The sequence below is a fragment of the Orycteropus afer genome, unplaced genomic scaffold (genome assembly GCF_000298275.1).
Source record: "Orycteropus afer afer isolate SDZICR_OR568_19922 unplaced genomic scaffold, OryAfe1.0 scaffold00320, whole genome shotgun sequence".
Taxonomy (NCBI): Eukaryota; Metazoa; Chordata; class Mammalia; order Tubulidentata; family Orycteropodidae; genus Orycteropus; species Orycteropus afer.
Window position 1 is genome coordinate 3,337,562 of NW_006921907.1, and position 13,630 is coordinate 3,351,191.

The following is a 13,630-nucleotide window of genomic DNA, read 5'->3' on the forward strand; positions in this document are numbered from 1 at the left end:
GGTTCAAACGCACCAGCCACTCCTCAGAAAGAAGATGGGGCAATCTACTTCCATAGTGATATTGCCTCGGAAACCCAAGGAGGGGTCGCTATGAGTTGGGGCTGACTGGACAGCACATAACAACAACAACATGGATATGTTGATATATTGCATCTGTTTCTACTCATTTTGAGTTGTACCACATCAGTCAATGGAGGTCCCAAAAGCTTTACTCTATCCATATTTTTAAGGTCGTCTGTACTCTCAAGAGTGAGCTCTTCCCCAGTCAAATTCTGAGTGCCTTCCAACTTGATGGGCTTATCTTCTGGCATTGTATTGGATAATGTTTGGAGAGGTCAATCATGGGAGAACAGAAGGGCAGTGTTTGCACAGGGAGACAGCTCAGGGAGTGGGAATGTTTGGGAGGGAAGGACACAGGGAAGAGGTAACTATGGGGAGGAAGTGGAAAGAGAGCTGTTACATTGTGGGGAACTGCAGTCAGTGTCATGAGACAAAATGTGTATGAACCGCTGTATGGAAAATGAATTTGCTTTGTAAACTTTCACCCAAATCACAATAAAATAAATTTTTTTTTTAAAAAAAAGGAGGAAGAGGAGAAGGAGAAGAAGTAGTAGTAGTATTAGTAGTAGGGGGGACCAGTACCTGGAGAAGGATATTATGGTTGATAAGGTAGAGGGTCAGCAAAATTGGTGAAGATCCTAAACGAGATGGATTGACATAATGGAGGTGATGATGGGCTCAATCATGGCAGTGATTTAGAGGATGGTGCAGGACTGGATGGTATTTTGTTTGGCTGTACATAGGGTCACTATGAGTCAGAACCAACTTGATGACACCTAACAACAACAACAACCCTTCCTCTCCTTTGTTAGCTTCAACCTTCCTCTGCCTTCTGCTTCCCTGACCATGTCAAGCTCTTGCATGTGTTTCCTTTGTTTTCAGACCTCTGCTCAAATATCATCATATCACTGAGTCCTTCCCTGGTCACCTTGGAAACAATTGCAGTCTTTCCTCTCCTGGCACTCCTTCTCCCCTATGATATATATTTACTTCCTCCCATTGTTTCTCCCCATTCCATGAGGATGGGAACGTGGTCTAGTTTATGTACAACTGTGTCCCCCGCAAGCACTCAGAAGAGTATTTGGTACACTGTAGAGACTTAATTCATAAGTTTCACAAGTGTTAAAACAGTATATATTATTTATTATTATGAAAGTGTTTTCTGAGGGGTTTAGACTATTTCTACCTCATTTATGCTCCCTCTAAATTTTGGTTTGAGTCAACATGAGGAGCTCTGGTGGCATAGTGCCTAAGGCATTTGACTGCTAACCAGCAGGTCGGCAGTTCAAATTCACCAGCCACTCGGTGGAAGGAAGACAGAGCAATCTACTTCTGTAAAGATTTACTGCCTCAGAAACCCAAAGGGGGTTGCTATGAATCAGAATTGACTCAGTGGCAGTGAGTTTGGTTTGGTTTGAGTCAAAATTGCCCCTCAGAAGATCTTGGTTTAGTCCCTTTTTCTCCATTGCTTCACACCCAGCCTTCCTCAGGTGATGCTAGGAGCATGATTTACCATCCAGTAACTTGGTAGGTGACTTGGTGCTGTTGTTGCAAACAGAGTACAAGGACTCACTGACAAAGATGATTGATACTCAGAGCTTTCAACAGCAATTCTTTCTTTTTATTTAACAAACATTTATGAAGTGTCTCATATGTGGCAGACTCTATTAAGCAGAGCAGACACAAATAAGAATGTCTCCTGAGGGCAGCCAATAGGGTAATAGTTTCTACACAGGGTGTGTCTATAGTTGTTGAGCTCACAGGCCTGTGGGAGTGCAGAGAAAAAGCCTTCATCTTGCCTATGTTCCAATCTATTTGTTAAAACCAGGCCAATCGTGCAATACCTGGTTGTAGAGGTGAGTCATCCATGCTGCTGAAATAGACAGGCAACACCAAAATGTTCAAGATAGGTCACTATAATGGTTTTGCATAAAACAAGTTGGAGGTATGATATTGGGTCATTTCCTGTGGTTTCCAGAGGTTATTGAAGGTTTCTTTATATCTTGTACAAGTAACAAAATTTATGTTTGTTTGTTTGTTTTTAAATTTCATTTTTTTGTCATGGCCTTTTAAAATGCATATTATACCATGAGATCAGACTCACTTTCTGACCCTTATCTCAGGGGTGGGTACTGCCTTGCTGAATCTGGTGGTCTTCACCTTGCCCATACCAGGAACGTATGCTATGTCCGGAAAGACAAAGTCATATGAGTGTCTTCAGAGGCCAAGAAGTGAAATTCTAATCCTGATCAATGCCAAAGCCTAAAAATAACTCCAAGCTCTGAGTGCTGTGGAGCAGAGGTCCCATCAGCTGAGAACCCTTATTTTCTGGCAATCTCCAGAGCTTTCTTATATATATATATATTTATATATATCCTTCATTTCAGCTTGCTGGTTAACACTTCATGAAGGCCAGATGGGAGCCTAAATTTTGTAATTTTTAAACGGGAAAATTTTCAACAAAACTGCTCACCTCTATCCATTTCAGCGGAACATGTATTTTTGGATAGCTTCAAGTTTGGAAGTTGAAAAACAGATCTTGATGCCATGCCTCTGAGGAAACTTGGGTTTAGATTTTACCTAGTCAAATTTCAGAGGCTGTTTGGGACTGAGAGATTGAACTACTGGCTGGAAGTTTCCCTAAATATGTTGTTGTTGTTGTTATGTGCCGTCGAGTCGGCCCAGACTCATAGCGACCCCTCCTTGGGTTTCCGGGGCAGTATCACTATGGAAGTAGGATTGCCCAACCTTCCTTCTGAGGAGTGGCTGGTAGGTTTGAACCGCCAGCCTTCTGGTTAGCAGGCAAGTGTCTTAGTCACTAAATATGTTAGGACTTACATATGGTTCTAACTATGATCATGTTTCCAATAGGCCATCAGATAGAGTCCTCCAAGAAGTATCCTTGTGTTTGTCTTAGAAATTGACTTGGTATAGTACATAAAGCATTTTGGCTGCTAACCAGAAGGTCAGCGATTCAAACCCACCAGCCACTCCATGGAAGGAAGAGGGGTCATCCTACTTCCATAAAGATTTATTTACAGCTTCAGAAACCCAATGGGGTCTCTATGAGTCAGATCGAAAGATGGCAAGGAGTTTGGTTTTTTCAGTTTTAGGTTGGCTTGAAGACATATTAAATCTTTTCCAAAATTTCCCCAATTCTCCTACCTTTCTCCTCTCGGCTCCCTTCTGGCTTTCTCTTGCAGCCTGGGATTCTGAGCTGGGTGTGAATTCATGTGAGGGAGGAGTCTTGATTCCTTATCTCTATCAGTGACAGGGTAAGAGAGGAACGGAAGGTGTTATAAAGTGTGTACCTGTTACCAGGTTTATAAACAATCCCAACCATGGTAACTTTCTGTCCCTGGAGGCTATAGCCCTGCCCAGCTTCAGGTACTGAAGGTATCTCATGGTCTCAGTTCTACCCATTCACAAAGCCAACCCTAAATAGGGTTGGCCTCAAGGAGGGTCTGATAAGCATCTTGCTGTCTGTCGTTAGCTCTGTTTCCAAGTGGTCTGGCCTAAGTCCAAATACCTGCAGGTCTGTTGTGTAGTGTATCTCACTGCCTGCCTTGGTTTCTTGACTATACTTCACTTCTCTCAAAACCTGTAGTCTAATACTCTTGGCTGGAACACTTGCTGGCCTAGACCAGTACAGTTCAATGGAAATAAAATGGGAGCCATGCATGTGAACAATACATGTAATTCAAAATCTTCTGGTGGCCACATTAAAAAATTAAAAAAGAAATAGATAAAATTAATTTTAATCATATTTTTCACTTAACCTCAAATATATTCAAAGTATTATCATTTCAACATGAAGTCAATATAAGAAAGATTATTTATGAGATTATCTTACTTTTTATTTCTAATAAGCCTCTGAAATTCAATGTGGAGTTTGCACTTAAAGCACATCTTTGTTTGAACTAGCCACATTTCATGCGCTCAATAGCCAACCATGGCTAGTGGCTACCATGTTGGGCTGTGACCTAACTCTAGCTAATTCAGTTATTGTGCAGCCTGGAAGGAGAATCCAGAACCAGAGAAATGCCATTCTCTGTGAGGACATCTCTGATAGAGGTCAGTGTTCTTCAGACCAGCCCCTACCTTCCCTCGGAAACTGAAATCAGCACAAGAACATTAATTATAGCTTACCATGGGCCAGGACGTGTGCTAAGAACTTTACAAGCATTATTATCTCATTCTATCCTCAGAACAATCTGTAGGTTCTTTTATTACCTCTGAGACATAGAGAGGGTATGTAAGTTGCCCAAGGTTATAGAGTTGCTAAGTGGCAGTGCCAGAATTCAAAACCAGTTTGGTCTAACTCCAGAGTCCAAGCTGTTACCTTCTGCACTATGCTAGCTTTCATCTTTTCCCTTCAGACATGAGGGCTTGGAAAGCTCCCCTCTCTCTTAGAACCAGTTCCTTTGCCAGGTCAGCCCCTTTGTCTCAGCCATGCCTGTTCCTGCTTACTCATCTCTCTTGACTGACTCAGTATAGACCTCCCAGCATGCTTTGCATATACATACAAAAGAACCAAACCAAACTCACTGCCGTCAAGTCGGATCTGACTCACAGTGATCCCTTCTTGGGTTTTCGAGGCAGTATCTCTAGGGAAGTAAATTGCCAAGTCTTCCTTCCAAGGAGTAGCTGGTGGATTTGAACCACCAGCCTCCTGGTTAGCAGTCAAATGCCTTAGGCACTACACCAGGTTATAGTGGTAATAAGCCTCTGTGGTACAGGGTCCCAGGCAAACCAGATCTACGAGGCAATCCATGTGAAGCATTCCCCTTTGTCTGTTTGGGAAAGCTGGTGAGCCCTGGATTGCAGCTAGTGAACACAGGGAACATGGAATTAGAAAACACACCTAAAACTGATTGTTTCGCTAATGGAGACATATTGCACATCTCAGGAGTTTGTTTCAGTCTCTGGGGACCTAGAGCCTCTTGTGTTAAACAGCTGGTTTAGCACATTGTCTGCCCTATGAGCGGGTGCCGTGGAAAGCTCTTATGAAGAATCCTCAGGGACTGGAAGGATGTTTACTATGAGATGGATTTTTCTTGGTGCAAACATGCTGAGCTGATATGGTTTTCTCCTGGGAGGAAAAAAGTGTTGGATTGAGGTGCATTGAGAATGCAGAGAGCAATGAGTTACCTCATGGGCCTTCAGAACCCCTATGAGCATTCAATGTGATGGAACATTCTTCTGTGTTCAAGCAGCATTTCCTCCAACTCATTCCTGCAAAATTTAATCCATGTTCTCAGCTAGCTCACTGCACACCAGCAGAGACAGAAGCCTAGTATGATACTGACACCCTAAAAGCAGGAAGCATGAAATATCACGTCTGGAATTGGGGCCAGACTGACCTAGCACCTGAGCGTTCTTGGGTGAGTCATTTAACTACAAGACAGCTTTTCCACCTCTAATATGGGGATCCACCACTCATCTGTCAGTTAATCATACTGCAGTGGCTTGCATGTTGCTGTGATGTTGGAAGCTATGCCCTAGTATAGGAGCTCTGGTAGCATAGTGCCCAAGGTACTGCTAACCAGAAGGCTGGCAGTTCAAACCCACCAGCCACTTCTCGGAAGGAAGGTTGGACAATCTACTTTCGTAGTGATACTGCCTCGGAAACCCAAGGAAGCGTCGCTATGAGTCAAGTCCAACTCAACAGCACATGCCAACAACAACAACATGCTCTAGTATTTAAAAAACCAGCAGGGTCACCCATGATGGATAGGTTTCAGCAGAACTTCCAGAGTAAGACAGATTAGAAAAAAGGAACTGGTAATCTCCTTCTGAAAAAATTGGCCAGGGAAAACATTGTGAATAACAATGGGACATTGTCTGATGTAGTTCCAGAAGAAGAGCACTTCAGGTTGGAAGACACTCAGAATATGACGGAGAAAGAGCAGCTTCCTCAAAATGAAGCCAACCTTAATGATGTGCATGGAGTAAACTGTTCAGGACCTTCATTTGCTGATGTGGCATGACTCCAAAAGAAATAGCTGCAATTCCATTAATAATTGGAACATGGATTGTATGAAGTATGAATCTAAGAACATTAGAAGTTGTCAAAAATGAAATGAAGTGCATATCATAGGCATTAGTGAGCTGAAATGGACTGGTATTGTCCATTCTGAAGCAGACAATCATATGATCTACTATGCTGAAAATGACAAATTGAAGAATAGTGTCACACTCATCATCAAAAGGAACTATTCAAGATCTATCCTGAAGTAAATGTTGTCAGTGACAGGATAATATCCACACTTCTACAAGGAAGACCAGCTAATATGACTATTATTCAAATGTTCACACCAACAATTAATGCCAAAGGTGAAGACACTAAAGATTTTAACCAAATTCTGCAGTCTGAAATTGATCAAACATGCACTCAAAATGCATTGATAGTTACTGATGATTTGAATGTGTAAGTTGGAAACAAAGAAGAATGGTTGGTATTTGGAAAATATGGCCTTGATGATAGAAATGATGCTAGATATCCCACGATAGAATTTTGCAAGACCAATGACTTATTCATTGCAAATGCCTTTCTTAACAACATAAAGGGATGACTATACACGTGGACTTTGCCCAATGCAATACACAAGAATCAAAGAGATTACATCTATGGAAAGAGAGATGGAGAAATTTAATATCATTAGCCAGAACAAGGTCAGGGGCTGACTGTAGAACAGACCACCAAATTGCTTCTATGCCAAGTTGAGGTTGAAGCTGAAGAAAATGAAAACAAATCCACGAGAACATAAGTACAACCTTGAGTATATCCCATCTGAATCCAGTGACCATCTGAAGAATAGATTTGACACAATGAACCCTAATGACTGAAGATCAGATGAGTGTGGCGTGACATCTAAGACATCATACATAAAGAAAGCAAAAGGCCATTGAAGAGACAGGAAAGAAAAGAAAGACTAAAATGGATGTCAGAAGGGACCCCGAAACTTGCTCTTGAATGAAGAATACCTAAAGCAAATGGAAGAAATGATGAAGTAAAAGAGCTGAACAGAAGATTTCAAAGGGCAACTTGAGAAAGTAAAGTTTTACAATGAAATGTGCAAAAAGCTGGAGTTAGAAAAGCAAAAGGGAAAACATGTTCAGCATTTCTCAAACTGAAAGAACCTAAGAAAAAATTTGAGCCCCAAGTTGCAATTTTGAAGGATTGCATGAGCGAGACATTGAATGATACAGGAAGCATCAAAAGAAGATGGAAGGAATACAGAAAGTCACTGTACCAAAAGGAATTGGTCAATGTTCAACCATTTCAGAAGGTAGTATAAGATCAAGAACTAATGGTACTGAAGGAAAGAGTACAAGCTGCATTGAAGGCATTGGCGAAAAACAAGGCTTCAAGAACTGGTACACTATCAATTGAGATTTTACAACGAACAGATGAAATGTTGAAAGGGCATGCTTGTCTATACCAGGAAATTTGAAAGGCAGCTACTGGGCCAAACATCTGGAAGAGATCCATATTTGTGCCCATCCCAAAGAAAACTAATCCAACATTATGTTGAAATTATTGAACAATACCATTAATATCACACACAAGTAAAGTTTTTGCTGAAGATAATTAAAAATGGCTGCAGCAGTACATCGACAGGGAACTGTCAGAAATTCAAGTCAGATTCAGAAGAGGATGTGGAATGAGGGATATCATTGCTGACATCAGATGGATCTTGACTGAAAGCAAGAAGACCAGAAAATGTTTACCCACTGCCACAGCATCGATTCCAACTCATAGCAACCCTATAAAATCAAAACAAACCTCACTGCCATCAAGTCAATTCCAACTCATAGTGACCTTTTAAGACAGAGTAAAACTGCCCAATATGAGTTTCTAAGGCTGTAAATCTTTATAGATGCAGACTGCCTCTTGTTTCTCTGATGGTGTGGCTGGTGGGTTTGAACTGCTGACTGTTCAGTTAGCCACCAGATACTTTAACCACTATGCCACCAGAACTCTTAGAAAGATGTTTACCTGTGTTTTATTGACTATGCAAAGGCATTCAACTGTACAGATCATAACAAATTATGGATAAATTGTGAAGAATGGAAACTTCAGAACACTTAATTATACTTATGCGCAACATGTTCATAGATCAAGGAGCAGTTTTTCAAACAGAACAAGGGGATGCTGCATGGTTTGAAATCAGGAAAAGTGTGTGCCGGGGCTGTATCTTTCAGCATAGTTACTCAGTCTGAATGATGAGCAAATGTCCTAGAAGCAGGATTATATGAAGATTGACACAGCATCGGGATTGGAGGAAGACTAATTAAGAACCTGCAATATGCAGATGACACAATCTTGCTTGCTGAAAGTGAACATGACTTGAAGCACTTACTGATAAAGGTCAAAGACTAAAGCTTTCAGTATGGATTACATCATAAAGAAAATGAAAATCCTCACAACTGGACCAATAAGCAACATCATGTTAAATGGAGAAACGATTGAAGTTGTCAAGGATTTCATTTTACTTGGGATCCACAATCAATGCCTATGGAAGCAGCAGTCAAGAAGTTGAATGACGTATTGTGTTGGGCAAATCTGCTGCAAAAGACCCCTTTAAAGTGTTAGAAAGCAAGGATGTTACTTTGAAGACTAGGGTGCATCTGATCCAGTCTATGGCATTTTCAGTAGCCTAATATGCATGTGAAAGTTGGACAATGAATAAAGAAGACTGAAGAAGAATTGATGCATTTGAATAATGATGTTGATGAAGAATATTGAATGTCCTATGGACTGCCAGAAGACCAAACAAATTCCTCGGAAGTGAGGATGGCAAGATTTCACCTCACCTAATTTGGACTTATTATCAGGAGGGACCAATCCTTGGAGAAGGACATCATACTTGGTCACTGAGAAAGAGGAAGACCCTCAACAAGATGGATTGGCACATTGGCTGCAACAGTGGGCTCAAACAAGGCAAAGATTGTGAGGATGGCGTAGAATGGGATAGTGTTTTGTTCTTTTGTGCATAGGGTTGCTAGGAGTCAGAACCAACTTGATGGCACCTAACAACAATAACCTATCAAATAGAGGAATTGCTGGATACATGAAAAGGAACAGTACATTTCTCTTGCATAGAAGGCACTCAGTGGTCCATGCTAGCTCACATTCTATTAAATAAAATAAAAAATGGCTAACTGTAGTAGTGCCGAGAATGAAGTGATTAACCCAGACAGAGGGAAATTAGGGAAGCCTTGACAGATCCTACAGGAGCTTTGGTGCTGCTGTGGTTAAAGCATTGGGCTGCTAACCAAAAGGTATGTAGTTGAACCCACCAATTGTTCCACAGGAGAAAAATGAGGCAGTCTGCTTCTGGAAAGACGTACAGCCTTGGAAACACTAGGAAGTAGTACTACTCTATCCTACGGAACCGCTATGAGCTGGAATTGACTCCATGGCACTGGGCTAGGCATCCTTTTTGAGTCTGACTTTGACAAACGCAGAGTTAGAGACAGAGTCTAGGAGATTCTGGTGGATGTGTTTTGGGTGAAAGAGAGGATGTCTGGGCATTCATTTTTCTGATTCTCAATTTCCTTATTCATAAAACAGTACTCATCTATAGAGTAAATCATATACCCCTAAGAGGATTCTTGTGAAAATCGAATGAGATATGGATCCAAATGTGTTTTGTAATGTTTGTAATAGTGAAAAAAAAAGAAGACAGACTTTTTTTCTATTAAAAATTCTGAGTGTCATATACATACATGGAGCACTGAAGGCGCATGTACGATGTAACAGTGGCTTGTCTCAACCCTTTCCACCTTCCTCCCGTCCAGCTACTCAGAGGGAGCCTTCAACTCTACAAGTGGCTTCTTCTGACATTAACCTCCATATCCCTAAATAATATGCTTACAGTGTTATTTGTTGGTATTATTTATTGGATTCCTATTATGTTATTTGAGTACTTAACTCTCTTATAAACCCCTTTCTTCCTTTTACAATCCTCCAGCTTCCCAACAATTAAATAATAATTTTTTGGCGACATTCTGTAGACAGAATAACACTGTCACAACCTCTCAAATAGTTCACTGCCTAGCCAAGCAGTACACTATATCTACAGGTGCTTTTTTTTTTTTTAAATCACAAAGATTTTTGTTTTTCCTGTGGTTAATAATTGGCTTCAAACTCAAAATTCAACTCTCCAACTCACTGCCATCGAGTCGGATCCAACTCACAGCGACCCTTCCTCAGTTTCCGAGGCAGTATCGCTACGGAAGTAGATTGCCCAACCTTCCTTCTGAGGAGTGGCTGGTGGGTTTGAACCGCCAGCCTTCTGGTTAGAAGTCAGATGCCTTAGGCACTGTGCCACCAGAGCTTTGGTGATTTACTTACTTCTCTATTACTTAATGAACAAACGTTTTTCAAAGCACACCAATAGATAGGCCAAACACCCAGCAGGAATTTCTCCAAATGCTCAAAAACATAACCTATCAAGTCTATATTTTATACTTGGAGAGTTCTTTCTTATAGTTCTCAGTATTGCAATCTGAATGGATTTCTTTTTAGGCCTGGTGAACATCAGAAGCTTGTGTTTGCCACTCTCTGGTGTTGGAGTCCTTTATTCCTAAATGGTCTTTCACGTTCTTGACAGAATCTTTCTTTTGCTGAAGTACATCCTTTAGTAGCTTTCAAAGAAAGTGTCCAGGAGGTAGACATTTTTTGAGACTTTGTATGTATAAAAATATTTCCATTTTTCCTTCAAATATGAATGATAATTTACCTTATCATAAAATTCCAAGTGGAAACATTTTTCTGCAAACTTTCAAGGCCATGATTCACTGAGAGATATCAATCTTGTTCCCCTCGTATGTCTGTTCCTTGTCTGTGACTTGTATTTTATTTCTGGAAGCTTTTATTTTTGGACATTTCATTGTGCTTTATATGAAAGTTTACTTACCAAATTAGTTGTCCATTCAATAATTCATAGAAAAATTTTCTGTGACTTTGGGTGCACAATGTGTCAATGCTTTCCCCATTATCACTCTGGGTTCCCTGTTTCCATCTGTCTGGTTTCCCTGCCCCTTCCTGCCTTCTCATCTTTGTTTTTAGACAAATGTTGCTCTTTCAGTCTTGTATAGTTGATTGCTCTAAACAGCACATTCCCTGTGGGTGTTATTGTTTGTTTTACAGGCCAGACTGTTGTTTAGTGAGAGGTGGCCTTCAGGGGTGCCTTCAGTTCCATGTTAGAAGGGTGACTTAGGGTGATAGGCTGGGGGGTTCCTCTAGTTTCCATCAGACCAGTAAATCTGCTCTTTTTTTTTTTTTCCCATGAATTGAGTTTTGCTCTACATTTTCCTGCCATTCTAATCAGGACCTTCTATTGTCTCCCTGGTCAGAACGGTTGGTACCGGTAGCTGAGCATCATCTAGTGCTGGTCTCAGGCTAGCAAAGGATGTGGTTCATGTGAGCCATCAATCCTTTAGACTAATTACTTCCTCGAGTCTTTGATTTTCTTTACTATCTTTTGGGCAGGAAGAGACCAATATTCTGGAGTTTTTTGCATTTTCTATTTATTCCTATTTTCTCGAAATTTCGTGATTATTTGCATAAATGTATTTTCCAGTTTTTGTCTTAGGCACAAATAGGCCACTTTAATTTCACGATGTATATTCTCTCTTCCTGTAATCACTTCTTCCCACCCTTTTTCTTGGTCTTATTTTTCTTTAAGTCCTGTTAACTGGGTATTGAACCTCTTGGTAAGTTCTCGTTTCCATTTCTGTATCTTTTTTTTATTCCTGCTTTTTGTGAGATTTTTCTCTTAATTGTTTCCGATGTATTTTTATCTAGACTAATAAATTGTAAATATCCAAGGGTGGGGGCGGAGAAACCATCCACTGCTCTTGAGTTGATTCTGACTCGTAGCAACCCTATAGGACAGAGTACAATTTTCCATATGGTTTCTAAGGCTGTAAATCTCTATGGAAGCACAATTTTCTCCCACAGAGTGGCTGGTGGGTTTGAAATACTGACCTCTTGGTTAGCAACTGAGTGCTTAAGCACTGCGCCACCAGGACTCCTTGAATATCTAAGAACTCTCTATTTTTATAGCACCTGCTTCTTATTTTATGGATGTAATCTCTTCTTTTCTATTACAAGTATTAAATATAGGATTTTATTTTAAAGCCTTCTTAAGCTCCTTACCTTTTTTGTTCTCTCCAAGTTTGTTTTTTGTTTGTTTCAACACTCTTTTTTCTTTCTTAACCATGTAGATGGTATTTGTAACATACCCAATGGTCTTGCACTATCTATTCTCATTTAAAAGTGAACCTTTATTTGTGTATAGGTGTAAGAGTTTGTGTCAACAGAGTTTATGGAATGGTAGATTTCATATGAGGGAGATCAAGAACCAAGACAGCCTTGCCGTTGGTGACATTTCACAATGTGTGTGTGTGTGTGTGTGTGTGTGTGGTCTTTTGTCCAGAACCATTCAATTTCACTGAGTTTGTAATTTTCTTGCTCAGCTAAGTCCTAAAATCTGTTAAATTCTATCTCCCAAAGCTTTTTGTGTTGGTGTTCTTGACCTCGGATATCTTTTATCCATGCTTTTATTGCCATCTTAGTGGGGCTGTAGGAAAGAGAAACGGAAAATAAATCCACCGTGTTTAACTGGGAGTCATTTGAATTTCGTAAAGAACTTATCACTAATTTAAAAATTGTAATCCATTTTATTAGGTGCAATTTGCATTTAATAAAATGTACCAATTTTAAATTTCCAAGGTGATCACTTTCAACAAATGCATTTACCTATGTAATCACCACAATCAAAATATAGAACATTTTTTTGTCACAATAAATTATTTTTATTAAAAAAGTAATAAAGAGGAGTTACCTGGGTTGTGAAATGGTGAGAAATTAAAAAAAAAAAAACAAAAAAACTTTTCTTTGTAGTGAATAAAGCCACTAATTTTTAGAAATGTATATAAAATGTAAAGCTAATAAAAATTGTCAAATGGTAAAATATTAATGACTTATGGGACTGACTTCAGAATGGGCATTTTGCTAGGGGGAGGTGGGGTGGCCTGGGGAGAGGAGGTTGAGAGCAACGTGAGGATCAGCTGGAGACTCTCAAGTGAAAATGCATGGGCAGTGTTTTCCTCTGGAGAAACTGGAAGTGGAGAACAGTGCTCAGTGAGAACAGCAGCCAGTTATCTGCCCATGAGTCCCTTCCTATTTGATGCAGAGGAGAAAAGAAGGAAATACAGGAGTCAACAAGGTAGCACATTCAGGTGGTATTGCCTTCTCTGTTAGTACACAGTGCGATCATCTAATTGTTCACCAGCAGTAGACGTAAGCAGTCCAGTACAGATCTGAATTAGCAAAACTCAAATTAATAGCCATGTTTGTCATGAACAGAAACAGAGTGGAGGATGAAACATCCCCAGAGTCAGGAGGGATTTTCAAGTGCTTAACTTCAGTGTTTCAAAAGGGTAGAAAAGTTTTAGGATGAAGGTGATTGATAGCTGGTTGGAATTATATGACATACATGAGCTTCCTTTCCTTTTAAACTCCAATCAGAAAGCCTTGAACTTATTAAAAAAA